Raw genomic sequence first — 12,265 nt, 5'->3', positions numbered from 1 at the left:
AAACCCATCAGTGTGGGAGTTAAAAAAACAGCATTAATATTAACATTCCTACAGCAACACTCTGCAGCATGGAGATTTTAGGTCAGCTTCATTTTAGAAGGATAAATAATGAATTGAAGTGCCAAATCATTTTGTGGACACATCCTGTAACGCAAATCTCTCTTAAAGGCAAAAGAGAGACTCATGCTTAGAAATAACATAGAAAAATCTGTCTCTGATGACTCCTCAGTAACTGCATTGCAATTTATAATAGATTTCTTCCCTCATCAAGAAAAAAAACTTGGGTTTTTTTCTAGCACCTTCCAGCAAGGAGTCTGATTTAATGATAGAAGTAAAGGTAATAATGTCTGTATTTGCCAGTCTTTTTTACCAAAAGGTAGAAAAATGGATTTTGGCCATTGAATTCAGTCACCAAAATTCATGATCTGGGACTGTGGTATGAAATTCAGTGTTGAGGTGTGAGCTGAAAAGATTAGGTCTCAATAGTTATATTACTTGTCTGTCCTATTTCTAGGAAAAAAAAAAAAAAAACAGAACAAAAAACAGGGAAATCACAGAGAACTTTAAAATCCTAAATTAACAAAAATGTTAGTACTTTGCAATCAGAGCTTCAAGTTATTTTGGCCCCAGAACCTAAGCCCTTCCATTAGGATTCAATGGGACTATTTAGAGAATTGTGTTTGGTGCATAAACACAATTCTTGTTCCAGACTTCAGTCTGACTAATTAATCAAATTGCATTATTTTTAACAGGTTTTTACAAGTTGGATTTAGGGTGAGGTTTATGTTCTATTTAACTTGTGTTTTAAATGAAGTACTGTGAACTTTCACTACCTATGACTTAGTCTTATACATGATATCAGGAGACCAAAATGAGCTAAAATAATTGGTCATTAGCATCCTTTTCTCTTTTGTCATAAATTTGCCAGAACAAATGGTTTGTGTTTCAAGGATATTGAGCAATTCTTGTCACCTTCACTTCCCAGAGTGTTGGACATAACAAAACAGCAATCATAATGGAGGGAAATAGGACAAACCACAAGTGGTAATCCCTGATCCATTGCAAAATATAATTCAATACAGAATAAAAGCCTCTTCAAAAGAGGAGGTAGATGCATTTGTTTTGGGGTTTTTTTCCATAAAATTTTACAAAAGGTTGGTATTTTGTTTTGGTATGATTTGCTCTTTCATAAAAACTCATTTTCCAGAGCTGAAAACTGAACTTCTAGTTTTTCCACTATTTGCTGAAAGATTTTTAGCTTAAGATAATGAGGGGTTAAATTTAACATCCCTTGAGCTGCCAGAGATCATGAGTAATGCTTCTGAAATTAATGTATTTCCTCTACTTTCAGATGCTAGATGACAATCTTGGCAAATATCCTACAAAATATTCACTAAAGGATAGCAAAATTCTCTCCACAAAATATATGATTCTCTACTAAATTATAAAATGAAAGTGTCCTCAGAAACTCTGAGGATTTATTGGCCTATGAGCTGTGGTCAGCTAGGCCCATACATCTGATGATGCCTTATCCCATGACTCTCAAAGAGGTCTTATTCTGGAGTGTGTGGGGAATGGATTTCTCCCAATAAAATAACCAGTATGCATGTAGGAAGACTTACTCCACTGTAGGAAGACTGACGGTGTGATTAAGTTAACTACACAGGTGGAAAGGAAAAATAATTTTCAGTAACTGTTCAGTAAAAATTAATAAAGACATAGATAAATTTTTTAATTAATCTCCTCATGTCAGTGTTTTCATCTATACCAGAAGGCATTTCTTTACATAAAATCAGGAAGAGGAGAAATTTCTAAACTCTCCAATGTGAGGTGTGGTAGAGAATTCCCAACTGAGTTATATCATTGTCTAAATAGATAGTTTATAGAGCATTTGGTAAAGTTTGAGCACATGATCATTAATTTTCTCCAATAGTAAGCAAAAATATTAAGTACCTAGAATTTGCTGACTTCCTGAATGATCTGCTCAATTTCTTAAAAATCATGTTTAATTACTATACATCAGTTAATCTCACTGAGTCATTCCATTTCAGAGCCTTGCCTTGAATTTATAGGAGTTCAGGTACAATTAATGGAGGAAATTAACCCCTTCTAACACCAGTTGGAAAGATTTTTTTCCTTACAATCAAATCAAATTCTTGATTTAATTTACTTGAGATTTTTGAGAGATGCAAAGTCACGGAAACTGCACTAACTCAGAAGAACTACTAGATTAATTGCATTCAGTCACAAGAACCCATATGCCCTGATCTGGTGCTTGCACAAGGAGGGTCATGTGTCTTATATGATTCACTAAAACACGAGTAGCATCAGCTGGTGTCCAGAAGCCAGCTTCTTCACGTGATTATAATTAGGAGCAATGAGTGCAGTGAATTCACAAGTAACTTCTCAGTTTCAGGAAAAGCAGAATAAGATGATAAATTTGATTAATAAATTGTGTCATTTACTGCATGGTTCCATTTCTCGGTCTCCAAAGACTATTTTATAATTGAGAGTCATCTGACAGCTACAATCTGCATCACAATGTTGTTTTCACACATGAGACAACACTGATTACTAGAACACATCCAACACATTGTAACAAGAACAACAGTGTAGCTCCAGACATTCAACCCCTTTATACCCCACACGCTCCTGCCTTCGCTTTACACAGACAAACATGATTCCTTCCCACAAATCTTAGTAACTTCTTCCAAGATTTTTAAACATTGTTTTTATTTTGCACTGCATCATCACCAATATGTGAGCCTATTATATTGATGTGAGCAGCTATATTCATTGGAATGAGAATCAGGGGCTTGTAAATCAATGGCATTAGGCAGCTGACATGACGTGGACCTGGGGGCCGATTTCTCACTTTACATTGCTGATTGAGTAGATCATGGAATCATCACAGAACAGATCAATGTTTTCCCACCAGAGGACAGCTGCTGTCACTGAATTACCAAACTGGCACAGAATTGTAACACATAAGTTATTTTGCAAATGGCCCAAACCATGTCAGGAAATGGTTCTTCTACTACAGCAGCAAAGTCACAGCTTTGCTTTATAAAATACAGCTTTTTAATAAGTTATCATTTCTTAACGTTATAATTGCAATTATCATTTGTATGGTTAATTCAAAGCCACTTAATTGAACCATGCAATCCAACAAGTATTAGGAAACAAGAAGTGAAATCTCTTGTCCTGTACTGAGCAGACAGTTTAAAGAAAGGAGAGCAAAAGTCCTTTTCTTCCCCAAAGCTAGAGAGAAATGCAGAGAGAACTGTCATTTTCCTGCTGATCAGCAAATACTGACAAGCACTTCCTTTTGGTCATGTGACCAGCATACAAAAAAAAAAAAGTTTGTTCATATTTTTCTAATAGTTCTTCTTCTCTATTCTTGAAATGGGTTTTGAGTATGTGATAAAAAATATAAAATCCTCTTGATCTCATTGAAATACAGTTACCTCCTTAACCCATCATATGCTTATTCATGATGCCATTGCCACTGAGGGACGCAGGAACATGGCACACAGAAATGGAGCCTGGCACACAGAGATGGATTAGTCAGTCACCAGGTTCCCTGCTATTGAAGGCAATCACTTCAGACACACTTTTAAGTAAATTTATAAAGCTTCACTGTACAAACAGAAAAAAAATATATTGAAAAAAATGTTTTAGCATCCTAGACTCCTTTAGGAAGGCCATTCTGAGACCTATCAACTGCTCTGATTTTTGAAATAAACTGTGAGATTGTGAGATCACCTTTGGTATTGAAGCAAGCCAGAATATGGAATTTGTGTCCAGCAGGAAACCAATGCAATAAGTCCAAGTACCACAGACATAAAGTGAGGGAAGAGGAGTCAGACATCTGTTTTGGAAATGTCAAAGCAAAAAACAAAAGGCAGTTTCTCTTTATCAAAATGGAAGACTTCAAGGTTCTATAAAGCAAAACTGGAACAAGGGGATGTTTCCAAGATGAAATGTGGCAGAAAAACAGAAAAGTAATGTTAAAGTCAATATTTCCCTGCAGTATATATCAACATTAACAAAAATCTAATTAAGATTTTATTTGCTAAAGACTAGAAGACATCTACTGTTTTCCTGAAGGTAGAGATACAGAAAAGGACATCTCTGCAATAACAGCAGGACTTGTTTGACAAGATGTGGATAACTGCATTAGAGATACCTGGGAAGACCTCAAATTCCTACTTTGATATGACAGTATATTCACTAAAGGCTTTCCAAGAGCTACTTCTCTGCACTAATCATAAAGCAAGCTGAGGGCTAGCTGAGCTGTAGATTTCTGTAGTAAAATAAAATTAACCCCATACTGATGCTTCGGTGATGCAATTATTAAATGTTGTGAGTGCGTGTGCATAAATATTTCGAGTTGCTGCAATATTTAAATGATTATTTAAATATTGAAATGGAAATATCATTACTATATACATACAGTATGATGCTTTATCTTTGACTGTTATTTCAGTTTTGTTGTTTCGTATGCTCTTAAAGAATCCTTAAAATAGAGATGATTTTAACTCCCAAATAGTGAGATCTTCTGGCAGTATATGGATAATTCCATTATTATGGAACTGCTGACGTTATCATGTCATGCATCTACAAGCACATCCACATATTTATTTGTATGAATTTGATTAATCCCATTCATTTTCTCATTTGTAGAGTACTTAGAACACATGTCAGGATTTGTGAGATCAGAGGCCATGGCTTCTGACAGCTGAACACTGAAGAACCTCACTGCACTGGTCTATTTTTCCCAGCAGCTTTCACTGGGTTCTTTTGTAGATTCACCACCCTCACTGGAGAGTTGGGGAAATGGTGCCCTTGTTCCACCCATTTTGGGGAAAAGTATTGCTATTAAGTTAACAGCTACCTGAAGGCTGAGCTGAATGCCAGCTTGCTGCTGTGGCTGAGAAAGAGGATTACTGCCACTTACTGAGGTCAAGCAGAAACACAGAACAAAGAGTTGTAGTTAAATAACATCTTAAACTTCTGCAGTTGAGTAAACTAAAATCAATGCCTCAGACATCAAAGAATTTTTATTTGGCAGCATGACTTTGATGCTTTGTACTTACACAAGGAGTACTGTACAAGAGATTGTGTGCATTAATAAAAGTACGCAATTTTTAATACACAAATGAGGGGATTAATAAAAAAATAAGCAAAGATAACAGCAAAATAAAAACATCTATATTGAAATGGTTAAAAATATGTTGAGAAAGTATTTAAAAACTCCTCTGTACCCTGATGGCTTGGAAAAGGTAAACAAGACATTAAAAATGCAAATGAAGGAAAAAGATGTTCTTTATCCAAGTAGAACTAGTCTTGAAGGAGAAAAGGAGACAGTGAAGGGACTGGGTTACAATTATACCTTTCTAACATCTCTTTTTTTAATACAGATGTGTCATTTCACTGTTTTATGGGAGACTGCACTGGGGCTGTATGTGTATTCAGATGAAAGGAGAAGATGTGATTGAGAGAAGCAAAGGAATTCCCTTTTTGGCAAGCTTCCCTCCTGAGCACAGCACTGCCTTCAGAGACCTGTGCCTCCAAACCTATGCTTACATATAAAGATTGCTGTAAATGGAGAAGAAAAAGACACCACCCCCTCAAAGCAAATGAACAACAACAAAAAAACCTCCTTGAAAATCCTGTGCCTGACTGAAACTAGGGGAGCTATTTCATGCTGTATTACCACAATGATTAATTTTATTTTGAGACTTATAAAAGGACTAATTGCTCTAATAAAAATTAAAAGGCCTTTGCCTACTAAAAAGATCATCTTACAAGCTGATATTTAGTGTTTTCAAGTGACTAATTTAATGGCAGTAACCTTAAAAGGGCCTGATTTGTCAAGCTGTCTCATCACTGCTGCAGCTTGGGCTACAGCTGCTCCGATGAGAATTGCTCCTTCCTGTGAAACCAAAAGATCTTGTCTGCCAGACTCAAGAGGGACAGCTTTTTTGAAAACTATGTCTGGCAGTTACAGCATTAGCTTGAATGAACAGTTCCTCTTTCCTCGAGCCGTTTTACTGCCATGTTTCCAATGTTTGTTTTGCCCTGCCATTTGCACTGCTGTATAATTACTTAAAGCATAGGTGACCTCAATTAATGTTGTTTTGTCTCCCCTCAGTCTGACCCAGCACCCACTGAAGTCAGAACTCCAATGTACTTCAGCTGCAGGAGCTGGATGTCACTCCACACACTGAAATACAAACACTGACTAAGCCCAAGTGCACGTAAACAGCTGTACACTAATTCTTTCTAGTCCTCTCCTCCTCTTAAAACAAGGGTTTTTCTCATGCTAAAGAGCAGCCCAAACTGAAGAAGGAGTTGCCAGTCCAGGGCTCCTCATGACAAAAGCACTGAATGATTCCCTCCCATGTATATGTATTTTATCAAACACCTGGACACCTTCAGTTAAACTTTTCCCAGTCAGCTTTTCAATGGATAGAGGCAGTCTCTGTCTTTTAGAAGGTCTTTACCTTTAGCTGCATAGAAGAGTGTGAGTCATGCAAGAAACATCCAGGATCCTTGAGCAAAGGAACCTTGATCCCCCTATGCAGATTAGGACAACTAGATCCTGGCTGGGGCAATTCACATGCTCTCAGCAGCAGAGGAAAACAAGCACATTCAGTCAGATGACAGGATTACATCAGATTCCATCTGCTGTGCAAAGGTGTTTTATCCAAATAAGTAGAAGATCCCAAGTTACAGAATACACTAAAGCCTGACATCCCAGCCTTGTATTCTTATCACTTTAAAATGCCTTATGGCTAATATCATCTTTTATTCAGCACTATCACCTCTTCAATTTTTCATTTCAATCTCAAAGCTAACATCTTGACTGAGGTTCCTTTTACTGATTAATATACAACAGTAAAATCCATTTTAGGGGCAACTGACACTGCTTTGGGGATTGTAAATGACAGTAAGATCATGCCAGTGCCTGTTCTGAAGCTATGACTTCAGCCCCTGTGTATTCCAGCTGGCAAACAGGGAGACAAGCACTGGCTGGGATCACAATGCCCCCGAGGGCACCATCCCCAGCGCCTGCCCTCCTGCTGGGTGTGGGGTCACACCCAGCTGGCCTCCACCAGCCTGTGCTGGGACAGGATGGGAAAGAGTTTGGCATTCTAGGCTTGGCAATGAGCTCGTAATACCCCTGTGAGCTTGGGACACAGTTGGCTGGAAGTTCAGGTGAAAGTCCCACAGCTCTTGTGGAGCTCGTTTTTTATGTCAGATACACCTGGGCAGTGGAAAAGGACCATTTTCCCACAGTTCTGAGGGATCAGGGCCAAGCTGTGGAGAAGAAGGGAAAGAGTGAGGTGGGGAGGTATCCAAATGTGCCATGAGTACCTGATGGTTTTATGAGTAAAAAACCCCAAAACATCCCTGATGTGACAGGGATGCTGAGGGTTAACTCTGCTGTCTCCCAGTTCCCTTCTGTAGCTGGCAGGAGAGAGGGCTGAGACCTGACCCCTGCTTCAGCCACCTGTGACTGTGGTACTGTCCTCTGGGGCTGATCTTATCAAGGGGATGCTGCTCTTCATGGCATTCTAATATAAAGCATATCATGGTGTTACCAAGCCCTGGTATGAGTTACACATTTATCTAGTGCATTTTCAGAGCTTTTAAGGAAAGAGAAACCTTTGTATTTTCTTCTAAGCTTTTAATGCAAATACATATGGCTTTTCTTTTTTCTTTCCCTGCCTGTTGTGATTAGGAAAATCCATTTGCAGCACTTCCATTTTTTACAAGGCTATCTTATGAGATTCAATACAGAAGGATAACCTGAAGGTTGCTTTACTGGTCAGTACTCAGGTAAGCCAAGAATCCCCACACTGACTCATGAGATTTAAAGCACACTTTGAGAACTTTGGGGATTTCTTTCTGCTTTCTCAGCATTTTAGCTTCACAGCACTCACTTCCCTGAAATTTCCAGTAACAAAAACTACACACATTTTACTCTTTAATATTTAACAAAGTTTAGGGTAATGTAATACATAGTATACAGGTGATTTTAAATCCCGACACCAGCTATTGTTATACAACAGCTTTGGGAAATGTGGCTCAGCTGTGACAAAAGAAGTTTGAAATGTCATAGCAGTGCAGGAATTGAAAGTGGAACATGGGTTAAATCAATCTACTGTCCTATTCTTCTCTTCTTCTTTCTTGCAGTGCACAAATAAAAAAGAAGCGAAACAGGCACCCAGCCATCACAGATATTTAGACTTCTAGGGCACTAGTGTGGTCAAAGCAGAATAAGATATGGTCACTACAGGCTTGATGCAATTGCCAAACAAGCTGCAGTGGCTACCAGGATTATCTTTCTCCAGGCAAGAATAGTGCAACATGCATGACACAGCTCTGCTCCACAGCTTTGAGTATCTTTATCCCCACAGATACCACACCGAATCAGAAAAAAAAAAACCAGAAACTTATTGAGTCAGCTAAGTAAAGGAGTGATGTAAGAGACTCTGCTTTTGTGTGTTTGCCACGGAGCAATCTTTATAAGTGGCATTTCCTGGATTGCTGACTTGGGTTCTGGCTGTATCACCCGGAGGTGAGAACACAACCTCCAGGAAACGGGGTGAAAATGCACTCTCCTCTAATGAGCTGTAGCCACACACTTTCACTTAAGCAGTTTAACTGCAGTGAACACAATTGCTGTGCCACACAGAGTAACTCTGAGAGAGGAAAGTCCCTGAAGTTTTAGAAAGGGAACCACACTGGAAAAGGGAAGTGTCTTGGGCAGCGTTCTCTGGAAGAGCTGTCTCTGGAGGCTGCTTGAGAGACAGCTTCTGGCTAATATCCTCTTCCAAAACCAGAGCAATATCTCTGTCATATTTAGGGAAATGAACAGGACTGAAGTTCTTGAGTCTCCCTTCCCTCATCTCTCAGAAAGAATATCAGGTCTCCAGCCTTTTGTCCATGGCAATAGAGAAAATCGTCTGATGCTGCACTAGCAAAATCATAGAGAAGTTGAATGAAAAGATCTGTCATTCTCTCAATAGCCAAGGCTGGCTCACATATGTAAATTTTACACATCCCCTGGTAGTCCCCAACACCCTTGCTCAGCAGTTCCTGTCTGATTCAAACAGAGAGTATCTGCTGGGGAGGGTGATTTTGCTTCTGGTTGATAGGAGATCTCAGATGTTCCTAATGTTGGACTTCCAAGATGACATGAGTTTTTCATCCTCAACTATCTGGTGATGGTTTCATGGATGTTCAGTGGAGGTTAGTTCTAAAATCACACTTTTTTTAAATTTACCTAGATGGGGTTTAATCTGTATATTTCTACTAGCACTGAAAGATAAATGCTCTTGTGGCTCTACTTCTGTTTCCAATCTGTAAATGCACTCTTTAAAAGTAAATTCTCTGATATTACTCAGGTGAGTGACATTTATGCAACCTCAATAACCACAAAGGTTTACACCTTATTTTTTAGGATGCTATGCCAAGTCAGATACAGAAAATAAACCTGACTTTCTAAGCCCATGTGCACGTAAATCCATATAATTCATTGGACATAAGTCCAATACTGGGACTGTCTTAAATATAGGTTCTTCTAATTTGAAATTCAAAGATATGAGCAATTTTAAATTCCATTAAATGGACTGGGGTAGGAATCATGTCCAGTTTGTACTTGAGTAGGTGACATTAAAAAATTTTTAAAAATTGTTTTCTTTTGCAATTATTATTGCAATTTTGCAATATTTTAATAATTTAAAATGTTGAGACTGATATTTTATGGATATCAGGAGCTCAGGGTCATATGCAACTTCTTTTTTTTAGGCCAAGGTTTCAGGTGGTTTCAGGTGAGACTGTTATTATTTCAATTTACAGACCTTCTGTTATGAGAAATATATTCTGGATTATGTCTTGTCATTCAAATAATTAGTTTCAATTTCAATATTGTTATTCTTTTTTCATATAGGTGAAATCTGAGACCAAGAGGTAAAACTACATGATACAAGAAAAAAAGGAGCTAGAACTGGGATTTTAAGCTTTTTAAACTATTATCTCCTATTTCTGTAAAGACTTGATGGCTATGCCTTGCTGGATTTTCATTAAAATATGCATTTAAATAACAATTTGAATACACCATAAAAATGTTAAATGTTGTTCTGATCATTTTTCAATTAATATTTGCATTTAGCTAAGCACAGCATAGCATAATGACTGTGAACTGAAGTTACAGCTCTGTAGTTTGTTTGTTTATGGCACACCACGTGTTCCCATGGAAACAACCCACTGTATCTATGGTAACACACACAGTGGAATAAACTGTGAAACCAAAAAGAGGAAGTTAGTAAGCTCAAGTTCTAAGAAGAACTTGTCAAAATGGAATACTTCCTGTAATGAAAATCTGATATAATCCACTGGGTGATTGTCACAAATCCTTGTTTCAGTCTTGGATCTGCTGGAGGATCCCAGATACTCAAACATGCAACTCTGCTGGGGTGAGCATGGTCTGTGTGGGGTGAGCACGTTCTCTTACCTCAGGGACTTCATTTATTTCAAGTCATCAACAGAGCTTACGCTCATCTGCCCACAAAAATATCCTGCAAAGGGTTGGGGTTTTCCTACATTGTACAAAAAAATACACAAAATTACTAGGTTTTTTTCCCTGTATTCAACTTGTTCAGGAGAATTCTTTATGCCATTTAAAAAACAAACAAAGCTTTGCCACAGTAGAAGATATCCACATAATCCTATGCTAACATTTTCCAAAGTTGTTTGGAGTCACCATCTGGAGATATTGATCTCTCTCCATTAACGACAGGGAGGACTTAAGTTTGTAGGCTTAGGTAAACTGAATTTCACAATAGTGAGATGCTCAAAATAGCCTTTATAAATACCATCCTTCAAACATTCAAAGGAAGTACAGCATTTGAACACAAACTGTGTGTATTTCTTCTTAAATTAAAAACCAGAACAATCCTTCATTAAAACTACTTCACAAACTGTTGGAGTTCAAAAATTCAAGGCCTTTTTATATTTTGAATTTCACTATAGATGCACCCTGATTATGAGCTCTTACTGGAAAATAGACCACAGAAGGAAGTTAAACAGGTCAAAATTTTATGTGTAAATAAATACACATATAGATTTGGAAATATATTTGGTCACAACTGGCAAAATAAATGTACTGGGAAAAAAATAATGCATTTGGTGTTTGCCACTCTATCAGGGATCATTATTCAAAGTTTCCTGTAGCATTGGCTCTGGTCCAGGAGGTGAAAATGCCCTACATGAGCTTTGGTCCATCAAGGATATGATCCTGTGTTTTCAGATTTCCTGCCTAAATCTTTCCTCTTCAACAAGCATTTTTCCCAACCTTAGTCCTAGCAGTGAATCTGGAACAATTTGCAGGACAAAAGGTAGTAGGTGCAAAAACTCTGTCTCTGAATTCAACTTTGTTAAATGCAGAATCCTTCCAAAGGAGCAGAAGGTTATTAACAGGAAACTCCAAGGAGAAGCTTGTATATATTTATGTAGCTCCATAAACTTTATGGACTCTTGCACGTTCTTACCAAATGAGATTGTGCCTCAGTGCACATTTGACCCATCCACACCTGGTGTGAGAACAAACTTGGATTTTAACTGGGTGGAGCACACATCCATAAAGCAATTACTCAGAAGTCTTACACAGCAGTTGCATAATTCCTTTTCTATATCGTAAAGCAAGTGATGTGCAAGAGAAAGCAAAATTGTGCTTAACTTAAACATTGTGGTCAGGAGGCAGTAGATTATACCACAATTTTCTATTCTACTGTGCCATTATACAACTATGAAATTATGGAATTCAAAATCCCCATGCTGGCAGAAACCTGGGGAAACAAAGTAAACATTCATGACCAGATGTTAATATTTCTGTTAATGATTTTCAAAATGCATTGCAAAATCTGAAATCCTTAGAAATAACATCTCTTTTTTTTTCCATCAAAGCAAGGATCCCCAAGAAACCCAGTGGCAAAATGTTTTAATCAAAATAGTTACGATTTCAGTGAAAAACATATTGTCTTTCAATTTTGCAATTAAAAATTGAACTTTTCAATGATATACAGAAATTTACTTTTGATTATGTTTTGCTTTTTTAGCTAAAAAGATTGTGGCAGCTGTGCTACTCTGACCAATTCAAATTAGGTCTTAAATTACCACTAAAAAGCATTTTTATAGCATTTAAGCACTGCTATCAGAATAGCAACATAAGTTACTGTAACCTCTTGGAAGT

This window comes from Molothrus ater, chromosome 1 (genome assembly GCF_012460135.2).
Source record: "Molothrus ater isolate BHLD 08-10-18 breed brown headed cowbird chromosome 1, BPBGC_Mater_1.1, whole genome shotgun sequence".
Lineage (NCBI taxonomy): Eukaryota > Metazoa > Chordata > Aves > Passeriformes > Icteridae > Molothrus > Molothrus ater.
The sequence above is the reverse complement of the archived record's forward strand: the minus strand, read 5'-3'. Positions refer to the sequence as shown.